General features: G+C 38.3%; 1 pseudogene across 1 annotated transcript; it reads right to left on the bottom strand.

Annotated features, from left to right (window-relative positions):
* Positions 1-5,460: 5,460 nt before the first annotated feature.
* Positions 5,461-15,460, bottom strand: LOC306646427 (SAFB-like transcription modulator; annotated as a pseudogene). Its single transcript, XR_013766923.1, has 2 exons — positions 14,138-15,460; positions 5,461-7,699 (listed from the first exon to the last, which is right to left on the bottom strand). The product of XR_013766923.1 is annotated as an SAFB-like transcription modulator (transcript).
* Positions 15,461-16,500: the final 1,040 nt, after the last annotated feature.

Raw genomic sequence — 16,500 nt, 5'->3', positions numbered from 1 at the left:
TATTTGCCTACTAATAGGTCCAAAAAAGTCAATGATTTTGTTTGTCCAAATTTTTCTTAATGCAATATGGGAATGATGACTTCTAATACTTTTATGTTTTTATGTGTTGTTTTTAGATATACATGACAGTAGAAGGTGTTTTGACATATTGTGCATACGTGGAGTACAACCCATTCCAATTAGGATCCCATTCTTGTGGTTGTACATATGTAGAGTTATGCTGGTTGTGTATTCATATATGAGCAAAGGAAAGTTATGTCTGATTCATTCTACTGTACTTCCTATTCCCATCCTCCTTCCCTTCCCTTCATTCTCCTTTGTCTAATTCAATGGACTTCTATTCTTCCCCTCTGTATCTTCCCTTGCTGTGGGTTAGTACCCACATATCAGAGAGAACATAGGCCTTTGGTTTTTTGGGACTGGCTTATTTCACTTAGCATGATTGCCTCCAGTTCCATCCACTTACCAGCAAATGCCACAATTTCATTCTTCTTTATGGATGAACAATATTCTGTTGTGTCTATATACCACATTTTCTTTATCCATCCATTTGTTGAAGGGCACCTAATTTGGTTCCACAGCTTGGCAATTGTGAATTGAGCTGCTATAAACATGGATTTGACTGTGTCACTGTAGTATGCTGTTTTTAAGTCCTTTGGGTATAGAATGAGGAGTGAGATAACTGGGTCAAATGGTGGTTCCATTCCAAGTTTTCTGAGGAATCTTCATGCTAGTTTCCAGAGTAGTTGCACTAATTTGCAATTCCACCAGCAATGTATGAGTGTACCCTTTCCCTCACATCCTTGCCAACATTTGTGGTTACTTGTATTCTTGATAATTGCCATTCTGACTGGAGTGATATGGAATCTCAGTGTAGTTTTGATTTGCATTTCTCTAATTCTAGAGATGCTGAACATTTTTTTTTCATATATTTGTTGATCATATTTCTTTTGTGAAGTGCCTGTTGAATTCCTTTGCCCATTTACTGATTGGGTTGTTTGTTTTGTGGGGGTGGGGGGGTTAAGTTTTTTGAGTTCCTTATATATCCTGGAGATTAATGCTCTATTTGAGGTGCAGGTGCAAAGATTTTGTTTTTCCCATTCTATAGGTTCTCTCTTCATATTCTTGATTGTTTTCTTTGCTGTGAAGTAACTTTTTAGTTTGAATCTATCCTGTTTACTGATTCTTGATTTTACTTCCTGTGCTTCAGGCTTCTTCTTGAGGAAGTCTGTTCCTGAACTACATGATGAAGTGTTGGGACTACTTTCTTTTCTATTGGGTGCAAGGTCTCTGGTCTAATACCTAGGTCTGTGATCATGTAGAGTTGAGTTTGCGCAGGGTGAGAGATATGGGCTCAATTTCAATCTACTACATATGAATTTCCAGTTTTCCCAGCACCATTTGTTGAAGAGTCTATCCTTTCTCCAATGTATGTTTATGGTGCCTTTATCTAGTATGAGAGAATTGTATTTATGTGGGTGTGTCTCTGTGTCTTCTATTCTGTTCCATTGGTCTTCATGTCCATTTTTGTACCAATACAATGCCATTTTTTGTTTCTACAGCTCTGAAGTATAATTTAAGCTCTGGTATTTTGATGCCTCCTGCATCCCTTTTCTCACTAAGGATTGTTTAGGCTATTCTGGGTCTCTTTTTTGTCATGAATTTCATGACTGCTTTTCTATTTCTATGAAGAACATCATTGGAAACATAATAGGAATTGCACTGGATCTGTATAGTACTTTTGGTAGTATGGTCATTTTGACAATATTAATTCTGCTTATCCAAGAACATGGGAGATCTTTCCATCTTCTAAGGTCTTCTTTGATTCTTTCTATTTCTAGTTTTCATTGTAGAGGTTTTTCGCCTCTTTGGTTAGATTGATTCCCAAGTATTGCATTTTTTTACTTTTACATATTGAGTTGAAAGGGGAAGACTTTTATTGTAAATCATTTTTATTTTAGCGTGGCATGATTTATGTAGATGCAATTTAGTCAAAACAATGAATTCCAGGTGAAGGGCAGGTCTTGCGGGGTGGCATATCAGGAATCAGTGTTGGATATGTAAAGTTTGAAAGAACTTTTAGAAAACCAGGGAAAGATAGCAAATAAGTGATTGGATGACCAGGTGTGAGTCAGGGAAGGAGTTGGGGCTGAAAATGGAAATATCTGAGTGAACGTACCTACAGTATTTGAAATCAGCTAAAGTCTTACTCAGCTAAAGTCTAAATGATCCAGCTCTTACTACGTCTTTGATCTCTGCTCTTAGCCTGCCCTCTGTGTTTGCTGAGCTTACACCACACTGATACCTTTTCTCTTTCTTTAGTAGACGAGGTCTGCTCCTACTTCATAGTCTTTGTGTTCACTGTTCCATTGCCAATGGTGATTTTTCCTGCAGGTATTATCTTCCCTCATTTCTTTCAGGACTTAGATATCACCTACTCAATAACTTCTTGCCTAAAATTATATACCTGAAACTCAACCAGCTGTCCTCACATCTCATACCTGCTTCTCCTCAGCAGACATCATGATCTTACAGTCTCTATGTGATATCTGGGTTTTTCCTACTTGCTTCCCAATATGCCCAGATTTTAGGTCCATATTAGAAAAGCAATAATAAATAAGCAAAAGGATCTTAATAATATCATTACATCCAAAATACCATTATTTCAACATATAACCACTATAAAATTATCAATGAGAAAATTCATACTTTTATTTTTTTAGTCTTTGGACCCAGAAGCAGCCCTGAGACTTGGTTCAAACCTTATTCTGCCTATTCCAAGAGTAATCTTGCCTGCTCAGGGGACTGGTGGGAGATACGGCAATCTGAGCCCCCTCTAGTAAGTCTATTGACTTTGGTCCTGAGTGAGGACCTCGTGGAAGCCCTATGAATGACTGTAGCACCGCTGTACCACAATTCTGGAAAACAAGTTATGTCTGCTTAGGGCCTCACTCAGAGATCTGAGAGAAGCATGTTCCAGGACTTGAAAAGATGGATACCCATAGCAGGTATCCCCTACTAGCAGGTTTGCAGTCTTTAGACTTGGCTACAGATACACAAGTGGTGATGTGACCTGATTCCAGCCTTGTTTGACCATGGTTGGAGTTGGTTCCATCCATCTGGAGATCTGGAAAGAACCATACTTGCCCATATACTTGGTAACAGGACTGCCAACTTCAGAACTAATTGCAGGTCAAGCAACAACTATGTGACTCAGTTCAAACCCCTCTTGATTTTGATCCTGGAATTGATTCCATCAGTTTGGATATTAGGCAGGACAGTTCTCTACTTGCTGAAAGCAGTGTCTGTAAATAAACGAAAAGATGTTTGCTCCTTCAAGTGAACAGATATTGATGAAGAGCTGCATGAATCAAGAAGAACCAGGAAAACATGACACTACCACAGGAAACTAATAATTGCTCCAAGACCAGCTACAAAGAAATGGAGATCTACACGTTTCCTGACAAAAAATTTAAAACAATTGCCTTATAGAAGCCCAGTGAGCTACCAGAGAACAAAGGTAGGCAATTGAATGTCTCAGGGAAACACTTGACCAAAATGAGAAGTTCAACAAAGACATAGAAATTGTAAAAAAGAATCAAACAGAAATCTGGAGCTAAAGAATACAATGAATGAAATGAAAAAATGCAATAGAGACTTTTAATAGTCATCTGAATCAAGCAGAATCTGTGAATCCCAAAGGTCATTTTAAATCATTCAGTCAGAGAGAAAGAAATAAGAATAAAATACAATGAGAAAGCCTACAGGATTTATGGGACACCATCAAACAAACCAGCATGCACATTTGAAAAGTTTCAGAAGGAAAAGTGGAAGAGGAACAGAAAGTTTATTTAAAGAACTAATGACTGAAAATTTTCCCAAACTGAGGACAAAAACAATCTAAATTCAAGAAGCCAAGTCCCTAGATAGGTTGAACATAAGGAGGTGTAGGGTGAGACAAATTATAACTAAATTTTGAAAGTTGAAAATAATGAGACAACTTTGAAAGCAGCAAGAGAAAATGACTTCATATATATGGAAAGCTTTACAAGACTTTCAGAAGATGTTTGAGTGCAAACCTTACAGACTGGGAGAGAGCAGGATGAAGTACTACAAAGTACTAAAAGAAAAAGAAAAAAAAAACCTATCCTAGAATACTATTCCTGGCAAAACTATCCTTTAAAAATGAAGAAGATCCAGGTATGGTGGTGCTCACCTGTAATCCCAGCAATCTGGGAGGCTGAGACCTGAAGATTACAAGTTTGAGGCCAGCCCCAGCAATTTAACAAGCAACTTTAAAAAAGAAGAGATAAAATCTTTTATAGACAAAGAATAACTGGAGGCATTTGTTGCTAACAGACCCACCTTGCAAGAAATGGTATGGAAGTTCTTTAGCTGAAATGAAAGCATGCTAAATAACATTGTGAAAGCATATGTCTCACTGGTAAAGGAAAATGTACTAACGAATACAGAACAATGCAATGTCGTCCGTGGGGCACAAGTTACTTTTAACCTAAATTAATGAAAATAATAAAACTCAACAGCAAAAAATATTAAGAACAACTACAAACACAAAAAATTATTGGTAGATAATTATTGGTAGACATTAAACAATAATGAACTTTAAGAACAGGTTGGAAGGGAGTCAAAGGTAAAGTTTTGTATGCAATTGAAATGAAATTGCTATTACTTCAATTTATCAATTCATGAAATAGACTGTCATAACTGTCAGATACTTCATGCAAGCCTAATGGTAACTTCAAAGAAAAGTTTCTTTAGATTAGGCAGAGGGGAATGAAGGGAGGGGAAGGGGTGTGGGGGTAGGAAGGATACTAGAGTGAAACAGACATTGTTATCTCATGTACACATATGACTGCATGACCGATGTGATCCTACAATTTTTACAATCAGAAAAATGAGACATTACACTCCATTTATGTATGATCTATCAAAATGTATAAATGCATCCTACTGTCATGTACTACTAATTAGAACAAATTTTAAAAATTTTTAAAAAGAAGAAAACTATAATAGATTAACAAAATATAAGGAGGCAAGAATCAAAGTAAATTGCTATGAAAATTTATCAAGTAATAAAGGAAGATATGTGTGGTGGCACAAGTCTGTAATCTCAGTTAAGTGGGAGGATAAAGGAGGAGGATTTTGAGAGTTTGAGAACGGCCTGGATCACATAGGGAGAGACACCCTCCCAAACAACAATAATACAAAGGGGTGGGGGAACACACAAGAAACAAAAACAAAACCTAAAGCCAAAACAAAACAAAACAACAACAACAACAACAACAAAAAACCCAAACAAACTAAAAACTAAAAACAAAGGAAGACATCAAAAGTAGACAGGAACAAAACAACTGAAAACAGCCAGGAAACAATCACCAAAATGGCAATATAAAGTCCTTACCTAACAACAAACATTTTATTTATTTATTTTTATACAGAATATGAAGGTTTATTTCAAAAAAGATTACATGTTTTTTTTAAACCAGGATACACAGATGCACTTAATGTAACAGTACCTTCTGCAAAAATAGGTTACATAATACTCAGAAATGCAAGGAACAATCTTATTCTCTAAAAATTAAGACAGCAGACTTTTAAGCTTAGACAGCCTGCAAAATGGAGGCTGAAAATGCTTGGTGATAAGAAGTAACTCTAGAGCCCGACACCACAGAGCTAATGCTGCAAATTAAACCACTACCACACAGCTGCAAACTACTCTTCATATTCACACAGCATTAAACAAAACAGCTTCAATTCCAATCTTTTCAAATGTGTCTTGGTGCTGCAAGAAAAAAAGTTGAATGATACACAAAACTATTAAAAGTTACAACAGAACTATTTAAACATCTTCTCTAAAATTGAGAAAAGCAATCATGTTAAATTTTTAAAAAAGAAAAAATGTCTGACAGAACTCTCAAGCAAGTCAGAGGTCCTCTTCATAAGTAGTCAAGTAAAGTTTACAGGAGATTTCAATAAATTATCTCAAAACCATGGCAGAGAGCTCATTTTCAAAATCGCCGTGGGGTGTCCACCCTTAAATGGTTTAAATCCGGAGCCACTTCCTCTTGTCATGGAATTGCCACTGATCTGTACAATTCTATTAATTGGAGATGCATTACTTGAATGTTGGCTTATCATGCCTGCTCCTGCCCGGCCATCACCCATTCGCCTTGTATCATGATAGCCAGGCCCTTGAGAAGGTGGACCATGCCACTCTTTCCTTGGTCCACTTGCGTCCCGTCCGTGGCGTTCAACAACATGTCGTTCTTCAGGATAGTGCTGGGCTCCGCTTCCCCGATCTGAGATGATTCCTCGGTCTCCTCTGCTTCCATAGCCTGCGGCATTACTGCGATTCCCAGGGGGAGCGCCTCTCACGCTGTGTCCTGATACTTCTCTCCCAGACCGTTCTGGCCTTTCAACTCTTGCCTCACGTTTATCTGCAGACATACTTCCTTCACGTTTCCAGGAGGTTGGTCTAGAAGGATTGGGCCCCGCTTCTCGAGGGTGTCTAGCGTGAGCAATATCAGGTCTGTCATGAATGATCACTGTTCTCCTCTCACCTCGTTCCCCTCGTACCTCTCGTCTGTTTCTCTAAGTTCGTTTCTTGGTGGTGGAGGCTCATTTCTTCTGGAATCACTGAAGTTTTTGGGATACCTTTCAAAGCTTGGATCATCTCTTCGTGCAGTTGGTCGTGCTTTTTTCCCTTCACTTTAACCAACAAAGCCTTCTCGCCTTTCAAAAGATGAAGACTGTACAGCTGAACTCTCAGGAAACCTCCCTTTTCTCGGTGATTGAAGTCATTACATCTATTCTGTTGGCGAGAGTAGTCAGATCCATGGCTGAATCTTGCATCTGTATCTAGAGACAACTTTTTATTCTCGCTCCGGTAAGGATCATCTCGCCTATGATCTACATCATGTGGCCGTTTCAAAGAATTCCTTTTTTCTTGTTCATAACGAAGCTGTTGCTGCTGCCTTCTGAGTTCCTCTCGTTCAGCTTCCTTGCGACGTTCCCTTTCCAAGCGTTCGCGTTCCATTCTCTCTCTCTCTAGTTTTTGCCTTTCAATTTCTAGGCGCGCTCTCTCTCTCTGTAAGCGTTCCCGTTCTTCCCGTTCACGAATTATTCTAATGCGTTCTCGCTCTCGACGCTCTCTTTCTGCAATCTCTCTTCGTCTTCGGAGGGAAATTGCTCGTCGCAGTCTTTCAAAACGAACTAAATGTTCTCTCAATCTTTGTTCCTTCATCTTTTAAAAAAAAAAAAGTAGTCTTTGTCCCCCTTTTTTTAAATCTAGGCTAGCTCTCTCCTTTTCCTTGCTTCTTCCATGAATTTTTTCATATCTTCCTCTTCTTGATGTCCTACAATGATCTCCCTTAGTTTTATCTAATATTACCATGTGTCCTGGACTCTTTGAACTTATTCGCTTCTTTTCTTCACTTTTTAAAATCGATTCTGAAGTTTGGCCACTTCCTCCATTATCATTCTTCTCATCTTTACCTTCTATTTTCTTAGCATCCTTGCTTTCTTTTTTTTTCAGATTTCTCAGATGACCTTTTCTCTTCTTTTTTGACAGAGGCTTGTATCTTGCTACTTCTGTCACTCATATTTTTTTTATCTCCAGAACTTCTTGAACTACTCTTTTCATCATTCTCTTTCTTCATTTCTTTCTTAGGAGGATCACCTTTTACTTTTTCCTTTTTTTTAAAATTTATTTTTATTGTAAACAAATGGGATACATGTTGTTTCTGTTTGTACATGGAGTAACAGCATACCATTTGCATATTCATAAATTTACATAAAGTAATGATGTTTGATTCTTTCCATTATTTTTTCTCCCCCCCACCCCTCCCACCTCTCTTTTCCCTCTATACAGTCCCTCCTTCCTCCATTCTTGTCCCACTCACACCCCCCATTAAGAGGCATCATCCGCTTATCAGTGAGATCATTCCTCTTTTGGATTTTTGAGATTGGTTTATCTCACTTAGCATGATATTCTCCAATTTCATCCATTTGCCTGCAAATGCCATAATTTTATTATTCTTTATAGCTGAGTAATATTCCATTGTATATATATATATATATATATATATATATATATATATATATATATATACCACAGTTTCTTTATCCATTCATCAATCGAAGAGCATCCAGGTTGGTTCCATAGTCTGGCTATTGTGAATTGAGCTGCTATGAACATTGATGTGGCTGTATCTCTGTAGTGTGCTGATTTTAAGTCCTTTGGGTATAGGCCAAGGAGTGGGATAGCTGGGTCAAATGGTAGGTCCATTCCAAGTTTTCTAAGGAATCTCCACACTGCTTTCCAGAGTGGCTGCACTAATTTGCAGCCCCACCAGCAATGTATGAGTGTACCTTTTTCCCCACATCCTTGCCAACACCTATTGTTGCTTGTATTCTTGATAATCGGCATTCTAATTGGGGTGAGATGGAATCTTAGTGTAGTTTTGATTTGCATTTCTCTTATTACTAAAGATGTTGAACATTTTTTCATGTATCTGTTGATTGCTTGTACATCTTCTTCTGTGAAGTGTCTGTTCATTTCCTTAGCCCATTTGTTGATTGGGTTATTTGTATTCTTGGTGTAGAGTTTTTTGAGTTTTTTATAGATTCTGGAAATTAGTGCTCTATCTGAAGTATGAGTGGCAAAGATATTCTCCCACTCTGTAGGCTCTCTCTTTGCATTGATGATAGTATCCTTTGCTGAGAGAAAGCTATTTAGTTTGAAACTATCCCAGTTATTGATTCTTGCTTTTATTTCTTGTGCTATGGGAGTCCTGTTAAGGAAGTCTGATCCTAAGCCAACAAGGTGAAGATTGGACCTACCTTTTCTTCTATAAGATGCAGGGTCTCTGGTCTGATTTCAAGGTCCTTGATCCATTGTGAGTTGAGTTTTGTGCAGGGTGAGAGATAGGGATTTAGTTTCATTCTATTGCATATGGATTTCCAGTTCTCCCAGCACCATTTGTTGAAGAGGCTATCTTTTCTCTATTGCATATTTTTGGCACCTTTGTCTAGTATTAGAAAATTGTATTTATTTGGGTTTGTGTCCGTGTCCTCTATTCTGTACCATTGATCTACCTGTCTATTTTGGTGCCAATACCATGCCGTTTTTGTTACTATTGCTTTCTAGTAGAGTTGAAGTTCTGGTATTGCGATACCCCCTGTTTCATTCTTCCTGCTAAGGATTGCTTTAGCTATTCTGGGTTTCTTATTCTTCCAGATGAATTTCATGATTGCTTGCTCTGTTTCTGTGAGGTATGTCATTGGGATTTTAATTGGAATTGCATTGAATCTGTATAGCACTTTTGGTAGTATGACCATTTTGACAATATTAATTCTGCCTATCTGAGAACATGGGAGATCTTTCCATCTTCCTTAATTTCTTTCTTCAGTGTTTTGTAGTTTTCATTGTAGAGATCTTTTACCTCTTTGGTTAGACCATACCCAAGTATTTTATTTTTTTTTGAGGCTATTGCAAATGGAGTTGTTTCTTCATTTCCCTTTCAGCTGTTTCATCGCTTGCATATAAAAATGCTGTAGATTTTTGCGTGTTGATTTTATAGCCTGCTATTTTGCCAAATTCATTGATGAGGTCTAGAAGTTTTCTGGGGGAGGTTTTTGGATCCTCTAAATATAGAATCATGTCATCCACAAATAGTGACAGCTTAAGTTCCTCTTTTCCTATTCGTATCCCTTTAATTTCTTTAGTCTGCCTAATTGTTCTGGCTAGAATTTCGAGGACAGTGTTGAATAGAAGTGGTGAAAGAGGACATCCCTGTCTTGTTCCTGTTTTTAAAGGTAATGGTTTCAGTTTTTCTCCATTAAGAATGATGTCGGCCACGGGCTTAGCATAAATAGCCTTTACAATGTTCAGGTATGTTCCTACTATCCCTATTTTTTTCTAGTGTTTTCAGCATGAAGGGGTGTTGTATATTGTCAAATGCTTTTTCTGCATCAATTGAAATAACCATATGATTCTTATCCTTAAGTCTATTGACATGATGGATTATGTTTATTGATTTACGGATGTTAAACCATCCTTGCATTCCAGGGATGAACTCCACTTGATCGTGGTGCACAATTTTCTTAATATGTTTTTGGATACGGTTTGCCAATATTTTGTTAAGGATCTTAGCATCTATATTCATCAAGGATATTGGTCTAAAATTTTCTTTCCTTGATGTGTCTTTTCCTGGTTTGGGTATGAGGGTGATATTAGCTTCATAGAATGAGTTCGGTAGGGTACCCTCCTTTTCTATTTCCTGGAATACTTTGAGAAGTATTGGAATGTGTTCTTCTTTGAAGGTCTTGTAGAACTCGGCTGAGAATCCGTCTGGTCCTGGGCTTTTCTTGGATGGTAGATTTTTAATGGCTTCTTCTATTTCATTGCTTGATATTGATCTGTTTAAATCGTGTATGTCCTCCTGGTTCAGTTTGGGAGGAGCATATGTCTCTAGAAATTTGTCAATGTCTTCGGTACTATCTATTTTGTTGGAATACAGATTTTCAAAGTAGCTTCTCATTATGTTCTGTATCTCAGTGGTGTCTGTTGTGATATTTCCTTTTGCATCATGTATTTTAGTAATTTGTGTCTTCTCTCTCCTTCTCTTTGTTAGTGTGGCTAAGGGTTTGTCTATTTGGTTGATGTTCTCAAAGAACCAACTTTTTGTCAATTTTTTGAATAGTTTCTTTTGTTTCAATTTCATTGATTTCAGCTCTGATTTTAATTATTTCCCATCTTCTACTACTTTTGCTGTGATTCTGTTCTTCTTTTTCTAGGGCTTTGAGCTGTAATGTTAGGTCATTTAGTTGTTGACTTTTCATTCTTTTCTGGAATGCGCTCCATGCAATGAATTTTCCTCTTAGTACCGCTTTCATAGTGTCCCAGAGATTTTGATATGTTGTATCGTTGTTCTCATTGACCTCTAAGAATTTTTTAATCTCCTCCCTGATGTTTTTTGTTATCCATGTTTCATTCAATAGCATTTTAGTCTCCAAGTGTTGGAGTAATTTCCTTTTTTTACTAAGTCATTGATTTCTACTCTCAGTCCATTATGATCTGATAGAACACAAGGCAGTATCTCTATTTTTTTGCATTTCCTAAGGGCTGTTGTGGCATAACATATGATCTATTTTTGAGAAGGTTCCATGTGCTGCTGAGAAGAAAGTGTATCCGCTTTTTGATGGATGGAATATTCTATATATGTCTAGTAAGTCTAGGTTATTGATTGTATTATTGAGTTCTATGGTTTCTTTGGTTGGATTTTGTTTGGAAAATCTATCAAGTGATGACAGCAGTGCATTAAAGTCGCCCAGAAGTATTGTGTTGTGGTCTATGTGATTCTTGAAATTGAGAAGGATTTGTTTGATGTACAGGGATGCACCATTGTTTGGGGCATAAATATTTACTATTGTTATGTCTTCCTGATTTATGGTTCCCTTAAGCAGTATGAAATGTCCTTCTTTATCCCTTCTGACTAACTTTGCCTTGAAGTCCACTTTATCTGATATAAAGATGGAAACCCCCGCTTTTTTACTGGGTCCATGTGCATGGTAGGTTTTTTCCCATCCTTTCATCTTTAATCTGTGGATGTCTTTTTCTATGAGATGAGTCTCTTGCAGGCAGCATATTGTTGGGTCTTTCTTTTTAGTCCATTCTGCCAGTCTATGTCTTTTGATTGATGAGTTTAGGCCATTAACGTTCAGGGTTATTATTGAGAAATGATTTGTATTCCCAGTCATTTGGCTTATTTTTGGTTTTTAAGTTGGCTTGTCCAATCTCAAAAATCCAAAAGAGGAATGATCTCACTGATAAGTGGATGATGACACTTAATGGGGGGTTGAGTGGGACAAGAATGGAGGAAGGAGGGATTGTATAGAGGGAAAGAGAGGTGGGAGGGGTGGGGGGGGAAGGAAACAAATAATGGAATGAATCAAACATCATTACTCTATGTAAATTTATGAATATGCAAATGGTATGCTGTTACTCCATGTACAAACAGAAACAATATGTATCCCATTTGTTTACAATAAAAATAAATTAAAAAAAAAAGTTGGCTTGTTTTCTCCTTTGAGTGGTTTTTCTCTAAGGTAGTTCCTCCCTTTGCTGACCTCCATTGTTGTTTTGCATTTCCTCCTCATGGAATATTTTGTTGAGAACATTCTGTAGTGCAGGCTTTCTATTTGTAAATTCTTTTAACTTTTTTTTTTTATCATGGAAGGATTTTATTTCATCTTCAAATCTGAAGGTTAGTTTTGCTGGGTATAGGATTCTTGGTTGGCAACCATGTTCTTTCAGAGCTTGAAATATGTTAGTCCAGGCCCTTCTAGCTTTTAGAGTCTGGGTTGAGAAGTCTGCTGCTATCCGTATTGGTCTCCCCCTATATGTAATCTAATGCTTTTCTCTCGCGGCCTTCAAAATCCTTTCTTTATTTTGAATGTTAGGCATTTTCATTATAATGTGCCTTGGTGTGGATCTGTTGTGATTCTGTGTATTTGGTGTTCTGTAAGCCTCTTGTATTTGATTTTCCATTTCATTCTTCAGGTTTGGGAAATTTTCTGATATTATTTCATTGAATAGGTTGTTCATTCCTTTGGTTTGTATCTCTGTGCCTTCCTCAATCCCAATAATTCTTAAATTTGGTCTTTTCATGATGTCCCATAGTTCTTGGAGATTCTGTTCATGATTTCTTACCATCTTCTCTGTTTGGGCGACTTTATTTTCAAGATTAAATATTTTGTCTTCATTGTCTGAGGTTCTGTCTTCCAAGTGGTCTAGTCTGTTGGTGATGCTTTCCACTGAGTTTTTTATTTGGTTTATTGTCTCCTTCATTTCAAGGATTTCCGTTTGTTTTTTTTTTGAGAATCTCTATCTCTTTGTTGAAATGATCTTTTGCTTTCTGCAGGTGCTCTTTCAGCTTATTGGTATTATCATTCATTGCCTGCAATTGCTCTCTTATCTCATCCTTTGCTTCGCGAATCATCTTAATCATGTATAATCTGAAGTCATTTTCTGACATTTCTTCTACCATACTGTCATTGGAGTCTATTACTATAGAATCTAGATTTGTTTGGATCATTTTCTTCCCTTGTTTTTTTATGTTGTTCATGTATCTTCCCCTCTAGTGCTGCAGATCTGGGGGTATTGCAGATTTCCCCCTATAGGCTTATAGTGTCCTTATAGGTTTCCAAAACCCTTTCTTTAAGGGGAGATAGATATTAGCAGTGCCCAAACCAGACACTATGCAATCCTAGACCAAATAGCCCCTATGGGGACAATAACATCATGTAAATAAGGGAGAAAGCGACTCTGAGGGAACAGGTAAACAGAAGGAAAAGAAAGCAAGAAACGTAAAGAAATAAAAACTTAAATATTTTTTTTAAAAAAGGAGAAAAAAGAAATTCTACTGTAAAATAGTCATATTGTAATGAAACCTCCCAGTGTTCAGTAGCCCGATGTATGAGAGGTACCTGAGAATGAGCTTCAAGCCTCCAGCAGGCGTTGCAGGATGGGATTTGCCCCACCCGAAGATCGGAGCTGTGGCTTCCAGTATTATCCAGGATGGCTGCTCTGGCTTCCAAATGTGTTGGCAAATGGGGAGCTGCAGCTCAGGGGTGGATGTGGTCAGCTGGAGGTCCTGGAGACAGGATGCAGTTGGTCCGGCAGGGGTCCTGGAGGTCGGGTGTGTTTGGTGTGGTTGTGGGATCCTGGAGGCCGGGTGCAATCAGTCGGTCTGGTGTCCCGGTGATAGGGCGCAGTCAGTTGGTCTGGGGGTCCTGCTGCCACTGCTTTTGACTCTTTCAGTGAATGCCATGGCTACCAGTCAGTGGAAAGTGGCTGGTCTGTTCATCTTTCAGACCTCTTCTTTCTCGGGTCCCAGGTCAGGCACCCTTGTCACCTCCCCTGACCTGTGCGGAGGGAAGGGGCGCGGGTGTAGACAGCACAGGAGAGCTCGTCCTACCCGGGCTGAGCAGCCGCAAGCGCAGGGGTTGGCTCCGGAGCAGCCGAGGCAAAGAAGCAGCTCCGACCGAGATGCGCACAGAAGACTGCTGAGTGCGCAGGGGCCGGGCGCGATAGCCTGCTAGCTTGCTAGCTCACCTTTTACTTTTTCAACAGAAATCAGTTGACCATGCAGCTCAGTGAGATGAAAATGTGCAATACATCTGGCCACCTCTGTGCTTGAAGACATAGTTACAATGCCATAGCATTTTGCCCCAGGACTTCGAGCATTTGTAACTACCTTTGCACTAAGAACCTTTCCATATTTGCCAAAGAGGTTCTTCAAATCAGCAGCTTTGGTATTAGAAGAAAGTCCACTAACCCAGATATTTTTAGTTGAGCTTCCACTGCTACCACTAGTACTACCTGTACTTCCTTTATCATCTTTAGATGATGTCTTGCTGTCTTTAGATTCCTTTGAAGAGCTCTTTACTTGACCAGAGGCCCCAGTAGACGAGGGCCCTTTCTTCAAAGTATCCTTTTCTTTTTCTCCAGATTCTGCTTTCTTAGAACTTTCTCTGGCTTCCTTCTCGACAGGATCACCCTTCACGCAGTCTTCCTTCTTACCATCTTTATGGTTCGCATTCATCTCATAATCCTCGGTTTCCTTCTCCGGGCTCTGTGCAATGGCGTCCTGCCCATCTTTTGGCTTACTTGCTTCAGAATCTGTAATTTTCACATTTTTACCTGTTTCTAGGAGGTCATTACCATCAAAATCCAGAGTGATGGCATCTTCAGCCTGGATTGTGACCGAGATGTTGTCATCCTCAGCTTCTTTCACAGTCGCATTAGCTTCCATCTCTTCATGAGCTGTGTGATCAGCCTCAGCTAGGTTCCCTTCTTTCTCATTTTCTTCTTCCCCACCATCTTGGGCTGTTAGAAAGGTATCATCTTCACCTTCTTGAGCTTCAATTTCCTGACTTTCAATGTCCTCTTTTTCTATATCTTCTATTGCTTCTGCCTCTATTAATTCATGAGCTCTCTTGTTTTCTTCTGCAGAAAGTAACTCCTTGGAATGCACACAGTCTTCTTCATTTTCACCAAATTCTTCAGAGTCCTTTAGTTCATCATTTCCATCTTGTTCATGTGCCTCTTGATTCTCCAATTCACAGTCCTTGACAAAAGCATCATCTTCCACAGAAGCATCTCCACTTCGTCTGCTTCCTGTTTTTTACCTTTGCCTTTGGTTGGTTTCTTGTTTGGAGTATCAGTTGAAACGGTTAATTCAATATTATCTGGATCACCTCCTTCCTCTTCAATAGCCTGCTTGAGTCGGGAGACCAGCACAGTCTTGACTCCGGTGATGTCTAAGTTCCGCCGCTTCAGCTCGCACTTGAGATAGATGACCCGCAGATCGGTGATCTTTTTACCTTGCGCCTGACCCGGGGCAGCCACAGCTGCCACAGCACCGGTAGCGGCCCAAACATTTTAAATATAAATAGATTACACTGCCCAATAAAAAGGCAGAGCAGCTAGGGGTACAGCTAAGTGGTAGAGCACCTGGGTTCAATTACCAGCCAAAAAAGAAAGACACAGAGTGGGCCACAGGGATTAAAACAACAACAACAAACAAGATCCAGTGATACGCTGTTCACAGAAATCCACTTTAACTTTGAGGACACACAAGCTGAAATCAAAGTGTGGAAAGATATCTTCTGCAAATGGTAACTAAAAGAAAGAACGGAGTAGCTGTACTTATATCTAAATATAGATAAATGCACATATAAAATATAAAATTTATATAAATATAATTTATATAAAATATATCTATAAATAGTCTAACTCAGAAACTATTGTAAAGAAGGTTATTATATAATGATGAAAGGGTCAATTCAATGGGAAGATATATTACTGGTAAATATATATGTACTCAACATCAGAGATTCTAAATATTTAAAGCAAATATTAAGAGATCTGATGGGAGCAATAAATAGCAATATAATAATACTTGCTATTATTGAACTTGAATACCTCACTTTCAGTAATGGATAGATCATTCAGACAGAAAATCAATAAAGAGACTTCTGACTGGGACAACACCACAGACCAAATGGATCTAATGGAAATCATTCTATCCAACAGCAGAATACACATTTTTCTCAAACGCAGGAGGGAGGTTCTTCAGGATAAGTCACAAGTTAGATCACAAAACAAATCAACAAATTTGATCGAATTTATATCAAGTATCTTTTCTGACCACAATAGAATGAAACAAGAAATCAACAGCATTAGAAAATGAGAAAATTCACAAAAATGTTGAAACTAAGCAACATATTCTTGAACATTGGGAGAAAGAGGAAATAAAAAGAGAATTAAAAAAAAAATCTCAGGGTGTATATATACCACATTTTCTTTATCCATTTGTTCACTGATGGACATTTAAGTTGATTCAATATCCGGGTTGTTGGGAATCGTACTGCAGTAAACATGGGGGTATGGGTATTTCTTTGACATGTTGATTT

This window comes from Sciurus vulgaris (genome assembly GCF_902686455.1).
Source record: "Sciurus vulgaris genome assembly, chromosome: 16".
Taxonomy (NCBI): domain Eukaryota; kingdom Metazoa; phylum Chordata; class Mammalia; order Rodentia; family Sciuridae; genus Sciurus; species Sciurus vulgaris.
Note: the sequence above shows the minus strand (reverse complement) of the source record. Positions and strands in the feature narration are given on the sequence as shown.